The 18235-nt window shown below is 40.8% G+C and overlaps 1 pseudogene; it reads left to right on the forward strand.

The window, feature by feature from the left end:
- Positions 1-16395: 16395 nt before the first annotated feature.
- Positions 16396-17170, forward strand: LOC136131343 (large ribosomal subunit protein uL30-like; annotated as a pseudogene).
- Positions 17171-18235: the final 1065 nt, after the last annotated feature.

An 18235-nucleotide genomic window follows, 5' to 3' on the forward strand; every position in this document is an offset into this window, starting at 1 on the left:
TTCTCCCCAGTCCTGGCTCACTTTGTTCATTTCAAAGGTACCTTCTTTTTCCTGATCACCCATCAAAAATTTCACTCCCACCCGTTTCCCTTTATCCATTAACATGTTTTATTTTTTTATACCATATATAATATTTTTTGATTGTTGACATATTTATTCACATATAGTTGAGGAAACTATTGCTTGTATAACATAGTACACTCCATTTAAACAATTGCTGGTATAGCGCTGATAACTAGGGAGTAGCATAGTTTGAAAGGTCAATTAATTGCATGCCAGAGAGAGTACAATAGAAGTCAGAGAAGGGAAAATACAGTGGTCTAAAGTCTCAAGTTCACAAGGAGCCAGAAGCCAGGTTCTTGATTGACGCTGGTTAGAATTGAAGTGGTAAGGGTTGGGAGACAGGTCAAGAAGAGCCAGTGAGGCAATAAATTCACGGTGAATGGGAGACCAGAAGAAGCTTGATATGACTGGAGAAGAGTACCTGATTTGAAGAAATGAGTGTAATGCCTAGAAAGGGTGATGGAGGCATGTTGCCGAGAGTCTCAAATCTCAACTGCTAGACAGAGACACTGATGAACGTTCCAGGAGCAAATGGTCTTTATATTCTCTATTTTCAGCTGGTTTCACTTATGTCTTACTGAGCTTCTAACATATAATCCCACGGGAGAAGCCTTTCATCTAGAACTGCTTAAATACCAGCGATTTGCTTTGGTGAGTTTTGTGTTTAGTTAAATGTGTGTCTGACAGTACCACAACAGTCCAGCCATTAAAGACAGAAGCTAAGTTGGGCTCCTCTGAGATAGAAAACAACAAAAGCAGCTAGAACAACCACGTTTGCTTTGGGACAGGCACTGCCACTCTGCAGTTTTAAAAAGGACCTTTTCCTTCATCTAGGAAGACTTACACTATGCAAGCACACTTCCAATAGTAACGCTATTATCATAAAGAAAGCAAAGAGTTTTCTCTTTTCAGCTGCAGGCATATAGTGCTTTGCTACAGGCTGCTCTGATCATGAGAGGATGATTTGTTGTGACAGGAAAACGTGTACATCTCTAACTCCTTCCTCAGCTCTCCTTTTCCTTTGGGGAGGGAAGTTTATCCTTTTCATACCTCTTGGAGAATCGAAGTATATGAAAATCAATGTGCCATGGATGAAGTTTTCCAAACTTCAAAAGCCAGGTGCCCTTGGGCACAGAAGGGACTGCCTGCCACCCAAGTGCTGCCAAGCATGCTCCTCCACCCTGGCCTCCTCCCAGCAGGCAGGTCCTAGGCTGTTTAATGTGTTTTGAGGGCATTTGGGAGCTAAAACAGATGTTTTACCAGAAGTATTTCTTCCTATTTGGAGGAAGAATAGGGAACAGCGTGTGTTGTTGAACTCGTATGTTTGGGGATGGAAGGATGTTGGAAGCTATTGCTAAATCATTTCTTTCCTGAGGCGCCCGTCTACCGTGGGCTGGATCAGCTTTTCAGCTTGGACTTGAAAATCAAGTCTCGACAACAACCACCCATTCTGCTAGAGACCTGCTCTGTGTTTTTAATTTTAATTCTCTTGAGTATTTTGGTTATGCGCTAAACTGTGAAGTCAGCGCCCATATGTGTTGGGTGGGAGGGAGAGCAATATTTTATATGCATATATAATATATATGCATGTATATGTATGTCTCTATATAAACTGTATATATAAAATATGTAAAATAGATACATCCACATATATTTATAATATATTATGTACAATATGTATTCGGTATATATCTATATTATATGTATATATAAATTATGTAGCATGTATGTATATTTAAATGATTTTCTACAACCCTTGGGACCGTCCTGCAGTTTTCTTCTTTCTCCTCCTGTTTTCCATCAGCTCTGCTGAGGTTGTTTAAATGGGAATTCTCTGACTATTCCCCTTGACAGGATGAGGAGCACAGATGACTGAGTTTTGGCCGTTCTCGTGGTGGCAGGGCAGGAGACACTGTGACCTACAGGAAGCTTCCTCACTGGAGAGTCCTGTCTGGGGCACTTCCAAAGGGTGGGCCGGCTGCCCACGAGGCCGGGAATGGAAGCTTTGGCTTGGCCTGAGTTCATGGGAATTTTCCCCTGGTTACCTAGGGAAGTTCTGCTTCCAGTTCAATTTAGTAAGTGAATTATGTCCTCTTCCCCCAAACTCAGGAGGAGTGGGGAGATGGAGATGCTACATTTTGTGCCCAGTTCACTTTCATGAGGTAAGATGTGTTCCTTCTCACAATATTGCAGGGCTCCCCCTGTGACTGGGTCCCCCTGCAGTTTTTAACTCTCAGAGTTGTCCACACTGAGTCTCCAGCAATCCGTCATTCACAGTTCAAGTTTTCCTGCCCCCAGCACTGGCTGGATCCCCCGATGGTGTCTGGTCCAGAGCCTCTGCTCCTGTGAGCCGTGATTCCCTGTGTTTGCCTATCTCTCCAATCTTGGGGGCAGCCTTTTCCTCTCTGTCCTCCGCTCTCTTACAGATACAAGAAGAGTTAATTTTTCAGTCTATTGAGCTTTTTTACTTGTTGTTAGGACAGAATGGTGACTTCCAAGCTCCTTACCTGCAGAACCAGAAACTGGAAGTCTTACTTCTATATGCCTGAATGTTGACTATTGAAGTTCATGGTAGCAGAATGAAGGGCTACAGGGTTAAACTCAAGGTAAGCATTTTCCTCCAGTTAAAGGTGCCAGGGAAGTTATTTCTGGGTAAAGGGGAGGAGGCAGTAGAAGTCCTTAGGGAAGTAAAGCACTTGGGTTCATATGGATTATAAATTGTGAAATACACAGATAGTTGAGAGTTGCCTGAACTTGAAATCTGACTCCAGTTGTGATTTGCTTCTTGGGGGTCACTGAAATAGGCAATGAGAGTGACCCACTGAAAGAACTAAGAGAAGTTAACTTTTGATATTTCCATTAAGCAGAAGTTTTTTCTTCCATAGCTGAATCCTTAGGAGTTGGGCAATTCTTTCTGATAATGAATGTTTTCCGTACTGCTGAATGTTTTCCCTACTGCTGGTTACATCCTTATAGCATGTGTTGGCTTGTGTTCTCTGGTGATGTAAGTGTCAGGGAAAGGCCATTAGCTGTGGAGGATAAAGACCATAGATATTCCCCCTCCTCCCTGTCAATTGTTTAGATGTTCATCTCAGTGTTCTGGGAGACCCAGTAGGAAGTTCTGGGAAATAATTCTGGGATACAAGAAGTTTTAAACAATGCCCATTTCAAACACCAGAACACTGTAAATAAACCAAGCCTCCCATTTACTTCCATTTTAGCCATAAATACATCTTTTCCTCTTCTGGATCTTATTGGTTCCCTCTTATAGGACCTCAAGCCTGCAACATCCTTGGCAGATTTAGTATATCTCCATTCTTCATCTAGTCTTTCCTCAGTCATTTGGCCTTCCTATTGCTCTCTTGATCCCAAAAACTTAGCCTCTGTGCACCAGTGTCAAACTGAATCTTGGCGATAGAGTTTTGGGTGAAGTAGAAAAGAATAGCTTTACTGCTTTGCCCAGCAAAGGGGGACACAGCAGGCTCACGTCTCTCAAAACTGTGTGTCCCAATCTGGGAGGATTTGGTGAGGAGTGTTATATCAATAGTTCAAGGGTGCGTTGCCAATAATGATTAGGGTGTGTGCAGGGCCTGCACTCATTTAATCTGGCCTCAGGTGGTCTCTTAAAGACCTTCTATGGTTCTTTTAATCTGGAATGAAGAATGCTAACATCTTCCATTGTTGGGGGTTTTAGTTCTGTAAAGAGCTCAAAGGTATTGTTATGTGTATCCCTTGAAGCAGAACCAGGACCCTGCCCCAAGGCTGCACTATTGTTTCTTGACTGCTCCTCCCTTGTCTCTGCATCCTCTCCTTCCCTGATTAGCAACTGTTTGAATCTGCCCTTTGGAACTCAGGGAAGGTCACTGGAGGCTGAAGTCTATTCCCTACAAACAAGAAACAGGGGACACGGAAAGGCTTCTGTGCCCAGGAGCCCCACAAGGTCCTGCTCAGTTTCACTCTTAGGCTATACACTCCTTCTTGCAATTGCTTGAGCAACAGACATCTGAATTTTAATGGGCATACTTGTTGATGTTCATGTGCACTGGTATTTAGGAACTACCATCTTCATCTACTGATTGTACTTTCTTAATATATTCATTCCCTTCTTTATAAAAGATAGAAGCAGGGATCTATATTGGTTAAGAACAAGAACGCTGGAGCCCTGACATTTAGTAGCTGGGCCAGCTCCTTAAACTCTGTGCTTCCATCTCTTTATCTGTAAAATGAGAATAATAAGAGTACCTCGTCCACAGAGGCTAAGAAAGATTAAATGAGTAAATATGTGTAAAGTATTTAGAAGACTGTCTTGCATACAACCAGCTATTATATTTCATAACAACTATTAGCATTACTGAATCCTTCCTATCAACATTGAAAGCTATGCAAGACTCTCCTATTATCCTCTGTAGACCCTTTATCTCTCTCTTTCTGTAGTCACAATAATATCACCTTCCCTTTTTTATTTCCTCCACCAGATACTGTTCCCTTTCCCCAGCAGGGCTTTACTACCAGATAAGATGCTTTTCTCAGCTCCACCCTTTAACCTAGTTATTTTCTACTCATTCTTCCATTGTCAGCTCACTGGTCCCTTTTGTAGGGAACCTTCAGACTAAGCAAATACCCCTGTTATGTGCTTTAAAATCCTCCACAGCATTTATCACAATCGTAATTTTATATTTATGTGTACAACTATTTGACTAATGTCTGTCTCCTCAACTAGACTGAAAGCTCCAAAAGATGTGGGATTCTGCTGATATTTCCATAAATGTTTCCCCAATGCTGAGCACTGGGCCTGGCACATAGTAGGTTCTCATAGGTCTTTGGTACATGAGTGATGAACAAATATGAATGTACATAAAAATCCTAAGGAGAGAGACAAGGCAGGGCTGCTGGTAAGTACTTCAACATTATTTAAAGAGTCTACCTTTGATATAAGACAGACCTAAGGACCAGTCTTCACTCTGCCATTGCCGGCTATGTAATCTCGGGCAAGATTCTTAACTTTTCAAGGGGTTCCCTTTCCTCATCGGTAGAATGGCCATACCACTCTAGGGAAGTACAGTGTCTACCATACAGAGTTGTTTTGGGGATTAAAGAGAAAATGCATGCATAGGTCTTACTACAGTGCTTGGGCCAAAGCAAATGCCCTATAAATGTTCATTATGACGCAATGATAATGACCTTCTTCCTGTTAACAAAACTCCCTAGAGGTCCCCAGTCTTCTCAGTGGCTAATTTCAACCATGCAATCCTTAAGTGATCTATTATGCATTTCCCATCCCATCTTTACTCACAGCAAGGAGACTGCAATGCCTTGGGTATCTCCTGCACAAACTGGTCAGAGTTTGCTCTACCCCTTGCCCACTCTTGCTGTCTGTCACTGCTTCGACCTGCTCAGCGTGCCTCGTATTTTTTTCTGCTGCTAACACCAAGGCATGCACCTCTATGCACATTCATCAATTGGCAGGGCCTTTGCCAGAAATACTCTGTCATCTTCAGTGCCACCCCTGCCACTTCCTTTCCTCAGCAGGGTTGGGCTCCCTCTTTCCTTTACTGCAGTTGGCAGAATAGAAAAAGGAATGAAGCCTGACCCCCTTGGAGCGAGATGAGCGATCTGTGAGGCACAGCTTTTCTAATGCGTCCTTTGTCCTTTGTGCTTTGAGGTTTCTTCTCTCCAGGGCATGACTCAGAGGGCCCAGGCAAGTAATGTCACGATCTTCCCGGAGATCCTAGACGGCGGCTCTGTCTCCCTACATCAGTGAGGTTGGGGGCAGTGAGAGTGCCAGGAAGGAGTGTCAACCCTAGGAAACTTGGAGCAACTATTGTGCAAGCTCTCTCTCACCTCTAGGACATGCACCTTTTTTCTCTCCCCCCAACCCCTAGGCCAACTTTCTCTCATGAAGAAAATCCTTCTTCCTCTTACAAAGTAGTCTTGCCCTGGTCCAAGGGCATTTGCAGATCAGCCAGGGCCATTCAGAGGGGCCCTGAGCAGTTTTAAAGTCCTAGGATGCCCCCACTTTATACAATAAGTTTTATGTTATATTTTTTATTTTCACACTAAGGAACACTTGGTTCATCCCTTCCCTCGACACCTTATCCACGACACTCTCCTTTCCATTTATTTGGTGAGGGTTTTTTTGTTTTGTTTTGTTTTTTGCAGTAGCAATGGGAGTGGGTAAGGCCGGTAGATTATATGCTCTTTTGCTTCTCTGAAGTGGCCTTGACAAAGTTTGAAAATCACAATTTGAGGAACACATCAGGGAGGAAATTCACTCTTGCCAGACCTCCTGTGAGGAATGAATAGCAATAGAAATAGTCAAATGATCAGTGTTCTACCTAAATTTTGTTAATCTTTTCCCAAGGTAAAGTGCATACAATTATTTTTTACAGGATGCTTTGCTGATTTTTCTTTCAAGGACAAAAGATTTGTAGTCTGAGCAGCTGGATCACTTCCTCCCACTATTTTGTCCTTGGAGACATTTGGCCCATTAAAAGGAGCCCACGGATTCCATTTCAACAGATGCATCTCACATTTATTCAGGATATAAGTGATAGGGTGACTCATTGTGCTGCTAATACAATTACAGTCTTTGTTGTTTTAGAATCATATCTTGATTCCATATAGGCAAAGAGATTTATCATTATACTCTGTTGTAAGGAAAGACTAAAAGGACAATATATGTGTAACCTTGTCAGAGAAAGTGGAATGTTCCTACTTGAGAATAAAATGAACAGTTTGTCATTTGATTCACAGCCTTAGGTGAATGCACATAGAATGTGGGCTTTCTGAAATTCAGTATAAAGTCAGGGACTCCTGGGTTTGTAATACTGGAAAACCTATAATGAGGTGCTCTGGGTAGCTGGTTGTTGAGAAATAAAAAAGAGAGAAAGAACTCTTATTCACTTTCTTATATGTTTTGTACAAATTCTATCTCTACGTGAGTAAAATGCAAGTACTGGTAAGTACAGTATTTGAATTTTACTTTTGATCGCTTTTGGACAAACATGTACATACATTTAAATTCTCCAAAGCAAATTTTTGAAAAAGTTTTATTATTAAGGCAATTCTGTTTCTCCTTCAACAATGTCTGTCCCTTCCCTTTCTTTCTTCTACTACTTGTAGCTCCCAGTTTCTGTAGGGGTTCTTGAGGCAGCAGGAAGAGTGAATAGAGCTGCCTACTCTTCCTCAAACTACTTTCCTGGGGCCAAAAATTTCATTCAGGAAGTGAAAGAAACAAGGTACATACCTGACCGGGGGTGGGATGGGGGGTGGGGGTGGGGGGAGGGGGGTCTTGTCACTGATAAGCAGGAAAAACATCCTTGTGAGTTTTCTCTAAGGTCTGAATTTAGAAGTAATTTAAGCAGATGAGAATTTGAATCTCAGCTCGGCTATTTACCAGTTGGGTGACCCAAAGCAGATTATCCTCTTAGTGAGAAGTAGTTTACATAATATGGCATCACAGTTCTACTCTCCTTAGAGGATCATCAAAGGATTCTGAGTGATGTCACACTGACTGGTGCATACTTAGTACACAGTAAATGTTTTCTTTTAATTATTATACTCTCAGGACTAATTGGTAGCCAAATGCATGAGAGTTATGGACTATTTGGAAGCCAGCTCCAGTTAACCGAGTGAGAAAAGAGGTGGAATATAGTTTTTGACATACGACCTATTATTTGATCTCTGGTGGGCTAGTTAACCTCAAATCCGAGGAACTATATACCAATCATAGGACTGGGTTTTGATTAAGGTTATATTAACCATGATTTGATTCAACAATGAACAGACAATAAGAGCATGTCATAGGTTAAAGGAATTAGGAAGAAGTAAGAGAATCCTTGACTTAAGATAGGCAAAATGTTGATATTTTGTGCTCAAGAGGCGGTGTTGTATAACAGAAAGCCATATGCTTTGGAACTAGAGAGAGATGGGTTCAGATTCCAACTCTAAGAGGTACCAGTTGTGTAAATTTAAGGAAAATGTTTCCTTTTTTTTTTTTCCTGTAATATGTGGATAAGCATATTTTGGAGTATCAAAAAGATTGAATGGATAGCTCATTTTAAAGTACTTACTAATACCATGCTAGGCATATAGTAATTTCTCAAAAAATGTTAGTGCTTTTTCTTCTCCCTGTTCTCACCTCTTTAATGATGCATAAAGCTATGATTTGACACCAACTCTAAATTTAGCTCCTACTGTGTCCTAAAGAGCGTTTTCTCTGCTGGCTCATGATCTGATTTGCTCATTGCCTGAGAAGCCCTCTCTCCTCGCTGGCTTTGTCTGCTCAAGCTTGACACAGCCCATCTTAACTAAGTGTTAGAAGAAGTCAGATTTTTGTCTCAGATGAATTTCTAATCGATGACATATAATTCTACCTAGAATTGCATTGGTTGGGGAATGTCTCTTCAGCTACACCATGTAGGTGAACCTTTACGTATATATTACCTGTAACAGCCACTTGGGATTTATTTTTTTTTTGAAAGTAGGTAAAGCATAAATCATGAATTAATAAAATACTCTGACAATGAAGCTGCTTCTGCATCTGACTAAGGGGATTAATTCTCCATAGCCATGACTGAAAGAAATCAGATTATAGTTTCAACAAAATAGTAAACTGTGGCTGTTTCTTTCTTTCCCTCTCAGTTTGATGTTCTGGTGATTTTGTATTACAATCCACAATCTGGTGCCTGCTTTTAAAATGAAGTTTTATTAGTACACAGCTGCACTCATTCATTGATATATTGTCCACAGATGCCTTCAGGCTACAAGGTAGAGGTGAGTAGTTGCACAGAGAATAAACCATGTGTGGCCCCCAAAGCTGAAAGTATTTACTATCTGGCCTTTTACAAGAAAAGTTTGCTGACACTTGTTGTAAAGAATTAGAAAACTATTTATGTGTTAACCTACGCTTGGGCTCTCTTTAGATGGAACCTGGGGCATAGGGTAAATGGTTTCTAGAATAGGACACAGTAGGTCTATGACAAATGGCAATTGGGAATTAAATATCTACAAAGCATTAGGGTTGAAAAAATGTTAGTAGCAATTCTTAGCATAATGACATTAATTGGTTCTCACTGAACACAGAAGAGTGATCTCTATTGTTAAAGAAAGGTTTGGCATCATTGAAAATGGACACTCTCATGAATCCAGCTGAGGCGAAGGAAGGGTGAAAACTTCATAACTAGAGGTCGCTGAGCTCCACCCAACTGTCTGGTGAATTCCCATGGTGTCAGGCCACTGTGAAGCCTTGCTCATGAATGGAAGGCCATTTTAAATTTTTTCCTGCTAGTAAACCTTCAACACGAAGCCTTCCTGCCTTTTCTCTATCCAAACATCTCATTTTCCCCAGGATCAGTGTGACTCTGTCCAGTCCCTCTCACAATGCTGTGGCAAAGAAATGGAAAAACTATTCAAGTTGAAAAATTACACCAACTGGTAAAATTCAGCTGGCTCAGTACACTTAAAATGTCACGCATTTGTAGCTTCATTGAACGACTTTATTTATCCAGAAGGAGCTCCAACTTCTGGTCTAATGGGGCTTTGGTGGCTAACTCTATCCAGCCAGAGCTGTATGTTGACTCTTTGTGTTCAGTTGACCCTCTCCCAAGCCTGGGAGTGTGGGAACCAGTACCTGGGCAGAGCTGAGCCTAGACCACACACTCATTTCACAGAGTCCATTAAACGGTTATCATATGATGCTATGTTACTCCTCCTGTTGACCTTGCCCTGAACGGCTGTGTGTCGAATTACTAATTATCCCTGCAGCTTTGCTACTTAAATGCCAGTTAATTTCCACCTCCACTTTTGGAAGCCGCACTGCTCAGACAGAGCCACTGCAATAACCTTAGGAGCTAGCCGTTTCTTGCAAGGCAGTGGGATGCCATCTACCATCACTGTAACCATTACCACCAAGAAATGTTTTCTTAAGTACACAATAGCTAAAGACCAGAAAAAAAAAAGAAAGAAAGAAAAGAAAAAGAAAAAGCCTTGCATTCACTATTCAGCTCTGGACCGTTCTCATGCTTCAGTTTCATGCCTGGTTGACACTGGACACTTGCCTGTGCTGTATGGAAATAACAAGTCACCATCTGGGGGTTTCATCATCTTACTCAGAGGCAGGTGTGTCTCTAAGGATTATGCTTTGCCTACTTGGCACGGAAATCCTGCTTTAGCTTCAGTGATTAGCAAATGTAGGGACTGATTTCCCTCAGTCTAGACCCCAAAGACTGGCCCAGACAGACACAGGAATTCCCATGAAAACCCTCTAGGCTGCAGGCCATGATTTACCTTCTGTTGTAATATTCTTGCTAGGATATTGCTAGTAAGGTTTTGCAAATCTTTCCGTTTAAATTGACCCATTAATCTGGGATTACAAAGTGTTAAAATCATGATCATATTTGAAGAAGATAACTCAGGAGCACTGTAGGTCATACAGGAGTGGGCAGTGGGTGTGGGCTGGAAGAACAGTTAGGAGGCCGATGATCTTTTTTTGATTTAAGCATTATTTTCTATGTTAAAATTATTTGTAGCCGTCAGAAAATAATGGACTACATGGATCTCTCACATATGGCTAAATTCAAAGGGCTCTGATTTTAAAATAAGAACCCAGGTTTAATTGATTCTTTCATCAATCAACACTAAAATCAAGGCAAGGGTCTTAACCTAAGTAGTGTTTGTTGTTTTATTGGGTGTTTTTTTTTTTGGTGAATTTCCTAGCTGGCTTTCGAATTACTGATGTGTATTTACCTACACCAAGAAATAAACAAAAAGATGCTTATTTTTATGAATACAAAGGGCAGTATTACTTTATTCATTTCTTCTTTAAACATTTATTGGGCTTCTGCCACCTACCCGGCACTGTGCTAGGTGCTGGAAATACAACAATGGGAAAATTTACATTCTGTTCCTCCCTCATGATGTGAGAGTACCTCCTGAGACATGATCAATTAGAATAGATGTAAATTCACACATTAAGCAACTAAAAACATAATAACTTTACAAATGACTGTTCAGTGACACTATTTCCTCTGCATTAAGACACCAATTTTTTCTAGTTTATTACAATTCAGCAAAGCTTTTTTTTTTTCTATCAATGTCTTTTAATTAGGAAGATAACTACTTTTTGGAGAAAACTTTGGAATACTCTTCTGTTTGGAAATACATTTCCCATCATTAGTTTTTATTTCAAAACTCTTCTATTATGATTGAAGTTATACTTTCTCCCAACCTATTTTTCTGGCCTTATCTTTCATTATTCCCCCTTCCTGCTCAATGCTCTAGTCAAACCAAGCAGCTTCTCTTCTACTAAGATGCCTGACCTTTTCCCATCTCCCTATCTTTGCTCACCATGTCTTCTTTGCCTGAAATGCCCTTCTTCCACCTACCAACATCTCCACCCGCCTAATCCTACTCAGTTCCAAGAGCCGGCCTCTACGCCATCTCCTTTATGAAGATGTGCCTGCAGAAGAGGGAGTTAAGCTTTCTGTTCTCCTCTGAACAATTAGAGCACTTTTTACTTCTCAGCAATAATGCAGGGCCAATAACATGTGTGTATATTTCTCTTCTTTTCTATTGGCGTGTCAGCTTACAGAAAGCAGGAATAATACCTTACTTTTATTACATTGCTTATAAAAACTTTTAATTTATTTATATATTGTAATAGGTAATTATAATTACATGTAATATAATTCTACTACATGTGATTATAATAATATATACTTATCGTATTAATATATATAATTTTATAATTATATTTTTATTTGTAGTAAATAAGTTTTATTACCTCAGTTACCCACGGCACCAATCTTTCTTGAGAATTTCCTATGTGTCAAGTTCCACGCAAGGCTCTGGAGATATAGATACCCTTACTCCCCATCTTACTGGTGGGCATTAAATACATGGATGCTATAAATATGGTATTTGTGTGATACCAAATTAATGCTCAAATACTCTTCAGATCTGGCCCAATTCTTGACCTGTGTTGGAGCTGAGGTCCCAGAGGCCATGGGGAATGAATTTTTTTTAGGGGTTTACACTCTCTGACAGTGCTTGTTTTCAGTGGTATCTGACTCTTTATATACCTTGCATCATGAAAATTTGGTTAGGTCAACACTGGATCACCAGGAGAGAAGAGTTGGGCAACTCTTCAAACTAGCAGCTGCAATTTGCAGTCAGGCCCAGGGGTGTAGCTTCTGCTACTGTCCAGGCTGCCTAACTGCCTTTTCCAGTCATGCAGTAGAGTGGCAAAGTTGGAAAAGTATAGGCTGCTTTGGTGTTAGACTTGCCTTTAGTATAGACACAGCTTCACCCATAACTAGAGGGAAAGCTTTGGGGGGAGGGGTGCCTACTTCATCTGTAAAATAAGATAGTAATACCCTCCTCAGTGAAGATAAGTAAAATATGTAAACTCTAGTGTCCATAACTATGTCCATAAACTATGTATGGGCTGTAGGCCAAATCTGACCTGCTGCTTGTTTTACAAATAAAGTTTTGTTGGAACACAGGGACACCAAGTTATTATGTATTTTCTATGTGTCTGCATAACATAGGCAGCACTGAATAGTCACAACCAAGACGGTATGGCTCATGAAGCCTAAAATATTTACTATCTGGCCTTTTATAGACAAAGTTTGCTGATCCCTGGACTAGAACACAGCCCTGCACCTGGAAGATAGTCAATAAATATTAATTGTCATAATTATTCTCTTTTTCACCAGACCTAATCTGGGTGAGAGTGGAAAAGAAAGGCTGGAGAAGAGTTGGCAGGAGAGGGACTAGGGTAGCTAATCTTCTCTTTCCACTTATTGGAAATTCAAACTGGAATTGAACTTGAGTCTGAGACTGAAACTTAATAGAGACCTGAAGAAGTAAAATTTCTTTCCTTTTTTTCCCTTATTGAAAACTGTCCAAAACTTTTTCTGGACAGTTTTCTGGTCCCAAAACTTTTTCTTTCCTCTTGGAAAGCACTATATGTCACTGTTGAAGTTAACAGTTTGTTCTTAATAATGGTTATCATTGGTAGAGATCATGAAAATCTTCCATCAGAGCATAGCACTGCCATTCCAGGCAGTTTTTGCCTGTGCTGGTATTGATTTCAATTAAAACAAGTTATCTGAATCACTGGGCTTCCTGTTGGCTGCACTCATTGCCCAGTGATGCAAATGGAAAGCCTGTTTCAAACTTATGATATCTGGTTACTTACAACAAGGCCCAGGCAGCTGGGGTATAAACAAACCTCAAGCACCAATCAGTGTAGAAGGAAATGATCTTCATTTGCCCTACATGATGTCATCCATCTTGAGCCTGACAATTTTCTAACAATTATTGACTGTGAGGCCAGGCAAATCTTACAAATTCATCTTATTCCTTATCAGGGCAGGTAGTCAAGCGTATCCCAAAACATTTGATTTGGTTCAATTCCTTGTGTAGATATCCTTTCCTTCTCTCTCTCTCTCTCTCTTTTTTCCCCTCCATTATGTCAGTCTCTGTGGGAGGAGTTTGTGTGTTTGCGCAAAGCATAGCATGATGGTGTTCTGTGTCTGTGTGTTTATTCTGCAGGTGAGCATTTGAAAGGCTTTTCTCTTCTACTTGTTAGCTTACAAATAGCCTAACCCAGTGATCAGACACCTTCATTTCACATAATGATTCAGCAATTTGTGTCAGAACGGTTCTTTATAATAGCAAAACAGACCATCATTTCCAAAGATACATGGCACATGAGGCCAAATGTATAGAACATGTTGTAATTTGTGCTTTCGTAAATTCACATATTTGAATCACTGCCTTTAAGGCTTGTGTACTAGATCAAGTCACCTAGCTAGAAAGTGAGCCTAAGTCACTGTGGAACAGATTGACTGTTTTTTCCCCCAATTGCCTTCTTTCAGACATGTAGCTAGACGATGTTTCCTAGCCTCCTTTGCAGTTAGGTGCAGCCTTGTGTCAGAGTTGTGGTCACTGAATGAGGTAGAAGGGATATACACCTTTTTCAGGCCTAGGCCATAAAATCCTCCTAAATGCAATCCTCTAATCTCTTTACTGATCTTACAGCTGAATAGAGAGGACTCCAAGGACATACAGGAGGGAGACCGTGGCGAGATGGAAGCGGCCTGGGTTCCTGAATGTGAATGTGGAGCAGATCTCCTAGCCCCACACTTGCCATCACCAGCCCATATTGCACTGTGATGAGATCTTTTGTGCCACTCTCACCATCACCCTACACTGGACTGTGATGAGAACAAGCAAACATTTATTGTAAGTCACTGAATTTTGGGGTTGTCTGTTATAACAGTGAGTCTAGCCTGACGAATGTACTGGCTGTCATTCTTCTGTGTAGCATTGTTAATTTTTAGTCATCATCTTCACAAATGCAATCACTTTCATGACATTATATTTTGCTGTATTGTACGAAATAGATGATATGCTATAAAGGTGTTTAGAAATGTGAAGATGTGTGGGCATATTCATTGAAAATAAAAAGGCTCTTATGTAGTTTTTCCTCCACAACTTTCCTGTGCTGGAGCTAACTTGTTCAATGTCAAGGTAACAATAAGGGCTTGATGTCTTAGTTTCATTTTGTAAGCAGAACTCTTTTTTGTAGAAATACCTGTTTTCCCTGGGTGGGTCCATTACTCTCTATTAATTGAGCCAACTGTATATGAAATATCGAGCCTAATTATTGGGCAGAAAATGGCAAATTATTTTGTCTTTGTTGGGCTGAACATTGATTTGTATCTTAGAGGGAAGTGAGTATGGCATTAAGGAGGAAAGGATGAGGAAGTAATTTTGCAGGTGAGGAATCTGCAAAAGGTTTAGTGTTACTCTGTGATTTTCCTCTGCCACTGGCTGGCCTGATCCAGGTGAGGCAGCAGTTTTAGGCTTGATCACAGAGTGAGAATTTTGCAGAGCATAGTGTCAGACCTAGGATGGACACACACATGGGCAAGAAGCAAAGCGCTATTGTTAAAACCAGGAAGATGTTGGGAACATTTGTTTCTGCTACTTATCCCGAGCTGACTGATGCTTGAGGGCTCAGAGAGTTTAGCTAACTTAACCTAAGATCACAGACTAATTAATTGTGGAGCCAGGATTTGAATCCAGGAAGCCTAATTCCAGAACCTATGCATATAACCACTCTTGTGTAGGAGGAAGAATTTCCTGGACTTTGTGTGTAGCATAGACTGGAATAGGGAGAGGCTAGAGACAAGGAGCCTATTTAGGAAGACTCTAAATATGAAGTTATAGGAATCTGGAAGAGGGTGCATATTTAGGGACTCTGATTTACATAGAGTAGCTGCTTCACAAGCAACACTTGAAAAGGTGAATGAGTGAGCTTTTTTCACTACAGGTGCCAGTAAGTGCTGCTGTCACCACCACTTTCTGGGTAGTCATTTTTTTTTACTGTACTTCTTTGCTTTGCCCACACATCATTGCTGGCAGAGTCACTGAGTCACAGCTTCCCTGAGGATGATCGCTGCCCCCCACCAATGGCTCACCCTGCACTCTCCAAACAGATGGAAGGCACCCTGCCCTTTTGCTAGATCCTCAGTCAGCACTGTCACAGCTCTTTATTGCCTTTTCCCATCCTTTCCTTTGCGGGTTCAGCGCTGTTAACTGAAATTTAACTCACTCTTCCTTCATGCTACTTATAACGTCCCAGCAGAAAGTCTCTTCTCTGATAAGTCCTCTTGCCCTTTCTCTCACCCTTTCTTTTGCATTTGGTGCTAAGGACGGCATAGGGGGTTATTGAAAGATAAAAAGAGTCTCTCTTCAGTTTCACAAATGCAATCCTTTTCTGATTTGGTGATATTTAGAACCTGGGAACATTAGACTACATTCCCAGTCTGTGCTCCCCGCTGCCTAAATCCTCATGCTAGAAAAGCAGTCAGCAAACTTAAAACCCACGATTGCTCTAAGTAGGTCTAAGCAAGTCCCATATTTCATCGGCAGTTGGAAATGGAGAACAAAGGAAGGAAAGGAAAAGTGGTAGGACAAAGGGAATGGGGTGAAGAAGAAAAAGGAAAGTGTGGAGAAAGCTTGCTTGTACTAAAAGCATGCATTCTTATCTTCAAGATGTTCACTTAATGCCTTTTTTTTTTTCTTATGTGATAGAAGCTAATGTCACTTTCTGGGGATAAAATGGTAGGATATCTTTGAAAGTAATTTTTATAGGAATGAACAATTTTGTAAAATTTCTGACACAGGCTTGTATAACCAAGATGAATTTTTTAAAAAAAGGATGGTTTAATGTGAAAAGTCTATTTCTGGTAGGTATTATGCCTCTCATAACATGGTCATCTTTTAAATGACAGTAATTAAAGTGCAGTGGGGCTGCGCATGAGTGGCAGCCAGCAGCATTGGAAAGATGGGAAGAGCAAAAAAAAAAAACAAACGATCACTTTGTTTCCAGAAAACCTCCTAAAAAGAGGAAGGCGTATCAGGCCCTCAAAGCCACCCAAGAGAAGCAGGCACTTTTGCAAGAAAAGGAGCAGAGGAAATGAAAAGAGCTCCAGTTTAAGTGACTAGAATGGTTCCTAAATGATTCCTGGCAGCAACTACATGACAGGGTGCACCTTAGATGGTTAGAAGGGAAACACCATGGCTTGAAAGTGCCAGGTAAACCTTTCTTGGTCTCTGTTGTAGGCATCCAAAGGATTAATGTGGTGAGTTTACTGGTGCAGAGTACCATTGCAAGACTTTGCCTAAGTAAGATTTTCAGTGGTATCTTTGTGTAAGTAAACCCTCATACCATAAAAACGCTTTGGTATAGTGGACTCTTACGTGGCCTGGGGAATTTGCAAATCTAAAGTCTGTTTGGGAACTCAGTTTGAAACACGGACAAGCCAAGGTCAAGAATAAAATCATCCCTCTGACAGACAACACAGTGATTGAGGAGCACCTGGGGAAGTTTGGTGTCATTTGCTTGGAAGACTTCATTCATGAAATTGCCTTCCCAGGGAAGAATTTTCAGGCGATCTCAGGGTTCTTGTGCCCTTTCCAACTCTCAGTGGCCCATCACACTACCAAGAATAGGGTGGGCTTCCTCAAGCAAGTGAGCTCACCTGGTTATGGAGGCAAACACATCAACTGGCTCATCCAGCAGCTGAACTAAACTTGGAATCTCTGAAAGTACAAGTGCATTGCAAGAAAGTGTTTTTGTTTTATGTAATTGTTACCCAGTATCTTCAAAGAAGGTTATTTTCTGCTATATCCTCAGAAACTGGAGGGGAAGTGTCAGGGAAAAGATGGCGATGTTCACAGCAGGCACTTTTCATCCCACCCCAGTTCCAAGGAAAAGTTCCTGTGTATTTTCCACATTAGCCACCATGCACCTCTGAAACCAGCAAAGGACTCATGCCATGGAGAAGGGAGTCCTGTTTCGTCATATCTTCTTTCCTGGGCTTTAATGTTGGTAAATGAATACCCAAGCATGAATACAAGACAGCAGTGGACCAAGCCCAGGGGCATACTTGAACGTGGGGATTCCTATGGCCTTGTTTTGGGAAGAACTTGAAATACAATTAGAAAGAAGTACACACACATATAAAAATTATGACAATTAACCTGGAACAAATATTCAGGAAGGCTGAAGTGAAGTCTATGAAACCATGAATGGTGCAGCTTCATAATAAACAATAGCTCAGTTTCATAGATATTTATTTAGTTTATGGATTTCAACTCATGTACCAAGCCCTGAGAATACAGAGATAAAAGAGACACAGTCCTGCAGTGAACTGGGGACTCATACAGTAATTCATGTAGAACAGAGGTAGTGGTGGGCTTCCTCAATGATGTGAAGGATGTAGTAAGTCTTGAGTGAGTAGATCTTCAGAAGAAAACATTGCAGTCAGAAGAAAGGAAGGGCCTCTGAGGAACTATGAGAATTGATAGAGCTTAAAACATGAAGCAGAGAGTGCTGGGCAATGAGAGTTGAGAAGTAAGAACACCTTGCTACTTTTACATGGCAATTAGGACATTTAAAGATTATATTATTCCATGGAAAGGCTCACGTTCCAGTGGTGCTGGGAAAACTGAATAACTACACGTAAAAGAATGAAATTAGAACATTATCTAATACCATATACAAAAGTAAACTCAATATGGATTAAAGACCTAAATGTAAGACTGGATACTATAAAGCTCTTTGAGGAAAACATAGGCAGGTACCTCTTTGATA

Source organism: Phocoena phocoena, chromosome 11 (genome assembly GCF_963924675.1).
Source record: "Phocoena phocoena chromosome 11, mPhoPho1.1, whole genome shotgun sequence".
Classification (NCBI taxonomy): Eukaryota; Metazoa; Chordata; class Mammalia; order Artiodactyla; family Phocoenidae; genus Phocoena; species Phocoena phocoena.